This window comes from Microchirus variegatus (genome assembly GCF_963457635.1).
Source record: "Microchirus variegatus genome assembly, chromosome: 16".
Lineage (NCBI taxonomy): Eukaryota > Metazoa > Chordata > Actinopteri > Pleuronectiformes > Soleidae > Microchirus > Microchirus variegatus.
Genome location: NC_139817.1, coordinates 1,142,643 through 1,150,841, shown reverse-complemented (window position 1 = coordinate 1,150,841; position 8,199 = coordinate 1,142,643).

The window sequence follows — 8,199 nt, the reverse complement described above, 5'->3', positions numbered from 1 at the left end:
TATGACGTTTTTGTCAAGTTTTGGACCAAAAAAAAGTTTTTCAAAAAAATTGTCAGATTTTGGACGACATAGTATAGTATGTCGTTTTTGTCAAATTTTGGGCCAAATTTTTTTTCTCCAAAAATAGTCACATTTTGGAGACATGGTATAGTATGACGTACTACATAGTATAGTATGACGTTTTTGTCAAGTTTTGGACCAAAAAAAGTTTTTCAAAAAAATTGTCAGATTTTGGACGACATAGTATAGTATGTCGTTTTTGTCAAATTTTGGGCCAAATCTTTTTTTCTCCAAAAATGGTCACATTTTTGAGACATAGTATAGTATGACGTACTACATAGTATAGTATGACGTTTTTGGTATAGTATGACGTTTTTGTCAAGTTTTGGACCAAAAAAACGTTTTTCAAAAAAATTGTCAGATTTTGGACGACATAGTATAGTATGTCGTTTTTGTCAAATTTTGGGCCCAATAATTTTTCTCCAAAAATGGTCACATTTTGGAGATATAGTATAGTATGACGTACTACATAGTATAGTATGACGTTTTTGTCAAATTTTGGACCAAAAAAACGTTTTTCAAAAAAATGGTCAGATTTTGGACGACATAGTATATAGTATGTCGTTTTTGTCAAATTTTGGGCCCAATTATTTTTCCCCAAAAATGGTCACATTTTTGAGACATAGTATAGTATGACGTACTACATAGTATAGTATGACGTTTTTGTCAAGTTTTGGACCAAAAAAAGTTTTTCAAAAAAATTGTCAGATTTTGGACGACATAGTATAGTATGTCGTTTTTGTCAAATTTTGGGCCAAATTTTTTTTTTCCAAAAATGGTCACATTTTGGAGATATAGTATAGTATGACGTACTACATAGTATAGTATGACGTTTTTGTCAAATTTTGGACCAAAAAAACGTTTTTCAAAAAAATGGTCAGATTTTGGACGACATAGTATAGTATGTCGTTTTTGTCAAATTTTGGGCCCAATTATTTTTCCCCAAAAATGGTCACATTTTTGAGACATAGTATAGTATGACGTACTACATAGTATAGTATGACGTTTTTGTCAAGTTTTGGACCAAAAAAAAGTTTTTCAAAAAAATGATCAGATTTTGGACGACATAGTATAGTATGTCGTTTTTGTCAAATTTTGGGCCAAATTTTTTTTCTCCAAAAATAGTCACATTTTGGAGACATGGTATAGTATGACGTACTACATAGTATAGTATGACGTTTTTGTCAAGTTTTGGACCAAAAAAAAGTTTTTCAAAAAAATTGTCAGATTTAGGACGACATAGTATAGTATGTCGTTTTTGTCAAATTTTGGGCCAAATTTTTTTTCTCCAAAAATAGTCACATTTTGGAGACATGGTATAGTATGACGTACTACATAGTATAGTATGACGTTTTTGTCAAGTTTTGGACCAAAAAAACGTTTTTCAAAAAAATTGTCAGATTTTGGACGACATAGTATAGTATGTCGTTTTTGTCAAATTTTGGGCCAAATCTTTTTTTCTCCAAAAATGGTCACATTTTGGAGATATAGTATAGTATGACGTACTACATAGTATAGTATGACGTTTTTGTCAAATTTTTGGACCAAAAAAAACGTTTTTCAAAAAAATGGTCAGATTTTGGACGACATAGTATAGTATGTCGTTTTTGTCAAATTTTGGGCCCAATTATTTTTCCCCAAAAATGGTCACATTTTTGAGACATAGTATAGTATGACGTACTACATAGTATAGTATGACGTTTTTGTCAAGTTTTGGACCAAAAAAAAGTTTTTCAAAAAAATTGTCAGATTTTGGACGACATAGTATAGTATGTCGTTTTTGTCAAATTTTGGGCCAAATTTTTTTTCTCCAAAAATAGTCACATTTTGGAGACATAGTATAGTATGACGTACTACATAGTATAGTATGACGTTTTTGTCAAGTTTTGGACCAAAAAAAAGTTTTTCAAAAAAATTGTCAGATTTTGGACGACATAGTATAGTATGTCATTTTTGTCAAATTTTGGGCCAAATTTTTTTTCTCCAAAAATGGTCACATTTTGGAGACATAGTATAGTATGACGTACTACATAGTATAGTATGACGTTTTTGTCAAGTTTTGGACCAAAAAAAAGTTTTTCAAAAAAATTGTCAGATTTTGGACGACATAGTATAGTATGTCGTTTTTGTCAAATTTTGGGCCAAATTTTTTTTCTCCAAAAATGGTCACATTTTGGAGATATAGTATAGTATGACGTACTACATAGTATAGTATGACGTTTTTGTCAAGTTTTGGACCAAAAAAACGTTTTTCAAAAAAATGGTCAGATTTTGGACGACATAGTATAGTATGTCGTTTTTGTCAAATTTTTGGCCCAATTATTTTCCCCCAAAAATGGTCACATTTTGGAGACATAGTATAGTATGACGTACTACATAGTATAGCATGACGTTTTTGTCAAGTTTTGGACCAAAAAAAAGTTTTTCAAAAAAATTGTCAGATTTTGGACGACATAGTATAGTATGTCGTTTTTGTCAAATTTTGGGCCAAATTTTTTTTCTCCAAAAATGGTCACATTTTGGAGACATAGTATAGTATGACGTACTACATAGTATAGTATGACGTTTTTGTCAAGTTTTGGACCAAAGAAAAGTTTTTCAAAAAAATTGTCAGATTTTGGACGACATAGTATAGTATGTCGTTTTTGTCAAATTTTGGGCCACATTTTTTTTCTCCAAAAATAGTCACATTTTGGAGACATAGTATAGTATGACGTACTACATAGTATAGTATGACGTTTTTGTCAAGTTTTGGACCAAAAAAACGTTTTTCAAAAAAATGATCAGATTTTGGACGACATAGTATAGTATGTCGTTTTTGTCAAATTTTGGGCCAAATTTTTTTTCTCCAAAAATAGTCACATTTTGGAGACATAGTATAGTATGACGTACTACATAGTATAGTATGACGTTTTTGTCAAGTTTTGGACCAAAAAAAAGTTTTTCAAAAAAATGATCAGATTTTGGACGACATAGTATAGTATGTCGTTTTTGTCAAATTTTGGGCCAAATTTTTTTTCTCCAAAAATAGTCACATTTTGGAGACATGGTATAGTATGACGTACTACATAGTATAGTATGACGTTTTTGTCAAGTTTTGGACCAAAAAAACGTTTTTCAAAAAAATGATCAGATTTTGGACGACATAGTATAGTATGTCGTTTTTGTCAAATTTTGGGCCAAATTGTTTTTCTCCAAAAATAGTCACATTTTGGAGACATGGTATAGTATGACGTACTACATAGTATAGTATGACGTTTTTGTCAAGTTTTGGACCAAAAAAAAGTTTTTCAAAAAAATTGTCAGATTTTGGACGACATAGTATAGTATGTCGTTTTTGTCAAATTTTGGGCCAAATTTTTTTTCTACAAAAATGGTCACATTTTGGAGACATAGTATAGTATGACGTACTACATAGTATAGTATGACGTTTTTGTCAAGTTTTGGACCAAAAAAAGTTTTTCAAAAAAATGATCAGATTTTGGACGACATAGTATAGTATGTCGTTTTTGTCAAATTTTGGGCCAAATTTTTTTTCTCCAAAAATAGTCACATTTTGGAGACATAGTATAGTATGACGTACTACATAGTATAGTATGACGTTTTTGTCAAGTTTTGGACCAAAAAAAAGTTTTTCAAAAAAATTGTCAGATTTTGGACGACATAGTATAGTATGTCGTTTTTGTCAAATTTTGGGCCAAATTTTTTTTCTCCAAAAATGGTCACATTTTGGAGACATAGTATAGTATGACGTACTACATAGTATAGTATGACGTTTTTGTCAAGTTTTGGACCAAAAAAACGTTTTTCAAAAAAATTGTCAGATTTTGGACGACATAGTATAGTATGTCGTTTTTGTCAAATTTTGGGCAAAATTTTTTTTCTCCAAAAATGGTCACATTTTGGAGATATAGTATAGTATGACGTACTACATAGTATAGTATGACGTTTTGTCAAGTTTTGGCCCAAAAAAACGTTTTTCAAAAAAATGATCAGATTTTGGACGACATAGTATAGTATGTCGTTTTTGTCAAATTTTGGGCCAAATTTTTTTTCTCCAAAAATAGTCACATTTTGGAGACATGGTATAGTATGACGTACTACATAGTATAGTATGACGTTTTTGTCAAGTTTTGGACCAAAAAAAAGTTTTTCAAAAAAATTGTCAGATTTTGGACGACATAGTATAGTATGTCGTTTTTGTCAAATTTTGGGCCAAATTGTTTTTTCTCCAAAAATAGTCACATTTTGGAGACATAGTATAGTATGACGTACTACATAGTATAGTATGACGTTTTTGTCAAGTTTTGGACCAAAAAAAAGTTTTTCAAAAAAATTGTCAGATTTTGGACGACATAGTATAGTATGTCGTTTTTGTCAAATTTTGGGCCAAATTTTTTTTCTCCAAAAATGGTCACATTTTGGAGACATAGTATAGTATGACGTACTACATAGTATAGTATGACGTTTTTGTCAAGTTTTGGACCAAAAAAACGTTTTTCAAAAAAATGATCAGATTTTGGACGACATAGTATAGTATGTCGTTTTTGTCAAATTTTGGGCCAAATTTTTTTTCTCCAAAAATAGTCACATTTTGGAGACATAGTATAGTATGACGTACTACATAGTATAGTATGACGTTTTTGTCAAGTTTTGGACCAAAAAAAAGTTTTTCAAAAAAATTGTCCGATTTTGGACGACATAGTATAGTATGTCGTTTTTGTCAAATTTTGGGCCAAATTTTTTTTCTCCAAAAATGGTCACATTTTGGAGATATAGTATAGTATGACGTACTACATAGTATAGTATGACGTTTTTGTCAAGTTTTGGACCAAAAAAACGTTTTTCAAAAAAATGGTCAGATTTTGGACGACATAGTATAGTATGTCGTTTTTGTCAAATTTTGGGCCCAATTATTTTTCCCCAAAAATGGTCACATTTTTGAGACATAGTATAGTATGACGTACTACATAGTATAGTATGACGTTTTTGTCAAGCTTTGGACCAAAAAAACGTTTTTCAAAAAAATTGTCAGATTTTGGACGACATAGTATAGTATGTCGTTTTTGTCAAATTTTGGGCCAAATTTTTTTTCTCCAAAAATGGTCACATTTTGGAGACATAGTATAGTATGACGTACTACATAGTATAGTATGACGTTTTTGTCAAGTTTTGGACCAAAAAAACGTTTTTCAAAAAAATGATCAGATTTTGGACGACATAGTATAGTATGTCGTTTTTGTCAAATTTTGGGCCAAATTTTTTTTCTCCAAAAATAGTCACATTTTGGAGACATAGTATAGTATGACGTACTACATAGTATAGTATGACGTTTTTGTCAAGTTTTGGACCAAAAAAAAGTTTTTCAAAAAAATTGTCCGATTTTGGACGACATAGTATAGTATGTCGTTTTTGTCAAATTTTGGGCCAAATTTTTTTTCTCCAAAAATGGTCACATTTTGGAGATATAGTATAGTATGACGTACTACATAGTATAGTATGACGTTTTTGTCAAGTTTTGGACCAAAAAAACGTTTTTCAAAAAAATGGTCAGATTTTGGACGACATAGTATAGTATGTCGTTTTTGTCAAATTTTGGGCCCAATTATTTTTCCCCAAAAATGGTCACATTTTTGAGACATAGTATAGTATGACGTACTACATAGTATAGTATGACGTTTTTGTCAAGCTTTGGACCAAAAAAACGTTTTTCAAAAAAATTGTCAGATTTTGGACGACATAGTATAGTATGTCGTTTTTGTCAAATTTTGGGCCAAATTTTTTTTCTCCAAAAATGGTCACATTTTGGAGACATAGTATAGTATGACGTACTACATAGTATAGTATGACGTTTTTGTCAAGTTTTGGACCAAAAAAACGTTTTTCAAAAAAATGATCAGATTTTGGACGACATAGTATAGTATGTCGTTTTTGTCAAATTTTGGGCCAAATTTTTTTTCTCCAAAAATAGTCACATTTTGGAGACATAGTATAGTATGACGTACTACATAGTATAGTATGACGTTTTTGTCAAGTTTTGGACCAAAAAAAAGTTTTTCAAAAAAATTGTCCGATTTTGGACGACATAGTATAGTATGTCGTTTTTGTCAAATTTTGGGCCAAATTTTTTTTCTCCAAAAATGGTCACATTTTGGAGATATAGTATAGTATGACGTACTACATAGTATAGTATGACGTTTTTGTCAAGTTTTGGACCAAAAAAAGTTTTTCAAAAAAATGGTCAGATTTTGGACGACATAGTATAGTATGTCGTTTTTGTCAAATTTTGGGCCCAATTATTTTTCCCCAAAAATGGTCACATTTTTGAGACATAGTATAGTATGACGTACTACATAGTATAGTATGACGTTTTTGTCAAGCTTTGGACCAAAAAAACGTTTTTCAAAAAAATTGTCAGATTTTGGACGACATAGTATAGTATGTCGTTTTTGTCAAATTTTGGGCCAAATTTTTTTTCTCCAAAAATGGTCACATTTTGGAGATATAGTATAGTATGACGTACTACATAGTATAGTATGACGTTTTGTCAAGTTTTGGCCCAAAAAAACATTTTTCAAAAAAATTATCAGATTTTGGACGACATAGTATAGTATGTCGTTTTTGTCAAATTTTGGGCCAAATTTTTTTTCTCCAAAAATAGTCACATTTTGGAGACATGGTATAGTATGACGTACTACATAGTATAGTATGACGTTTTTGTCAAGTTTTGGACCAAAAAAAAGTTTTTCAAAAAAATTGTCAGATTTTGGACGACATAGTATAGTATGTCGTTTTTGTCAAATTTTGGGCCACATTTTTTTTCTCCAAAAATAGTCACATTTTGGAGACATGGTATAGTATGACGTACTACATAGTATAGTATGACGTTTTTGTCAAGTTTTGGACCAAAAAAAAGTTTTTCAAAAAAATTGTCAGATTTTGGACGACATAGTATAGTATGTCGTTTTTTGTCAAATTTTGGGCCAAATTTTTTTTCTCCAAAAATGGTCACATTTTGGAGACATAGTATAGTATGACGTACTACATAGTTCAGTATGACGTTTTTGTCAAGTTTTGGACCAAAAAAAAGTTTTTCAAAAAAATTGTCAGATTTTGGACGACATAGTATAGTATGTCGTTTTTGTCAAATTTTGGGCCAAATTTTTTTTCTCCAAAAATGGTCACATTTTGGAGACATGGTATAGTATGACGTACTACATAGTATAGTATGACGTTTTTGTCAAGTTTTGGACCAAAAAAAAGTTTTTCAAAAAAATTGTCAGATTTTGGACGACATAGTATAGTATGTCGTTTTTGTCAAATTTTGGGCCACATTTTTTTTCTCCAAAAATGGTCACATTTTGGAGATATAGTATAGTATGACGTACTACATAGTATAGTATGACGTTTTGTCAAGTTTTGGCCCAAAAAAAAGTTTTTCAAAAAAATTATCAGATTTTGGACGACATAGTATAGTATGTCGTTTTTGTCAAATTTTGGGCCAAATTTTTTTTCTCCAAAAATAGTCACATTTTGGAGACATGGTATAGTATGACGTACTACATAGTATAGTATGACGTTTTTGTCAAGTTTTGGACCAAAAAAAAGTTTTTCAAAAAAATTGTCAGATTTTGGACGACATAGTATAGTATGTCGTTTTTGTCAAATTTTGGGCCACATTTTTTTTCTCCAAAAATAGTCACATTTTGGAGACATGGTATAGTATGACGTACTACATAGTATAGTATGACGTTTTTGTCAAGTTTTGGACCAAAAAAAAGTTTTTCAAAAAAATTGTCAGATTTTGGACGACATAGTATAGTATGTCGTTTTTTGTCAAATTTTGGGCCAAATTTTTTTTCTCCAAAAATGGTCACATTTTGGAGACATAGTATAGTATGACGTACTACATAGTATAGTATGACGTTTTTGTCAAGTTTTGGACCAAAAAAACGTTTTTCAAAAAAATGATCAGATTTTGGGCCACAATTTTTTTTCTCCAAAAATAGTCACATTTTGGAGACATAGTATAGTATGACGTACTACATAGTATAGTATGACGTTTTTGTCAAGTTTTGGACCAAAAAAACGTTTTTCAAAAAAATGATCAGATTTTGGACGACATAGTATAGTATGTCG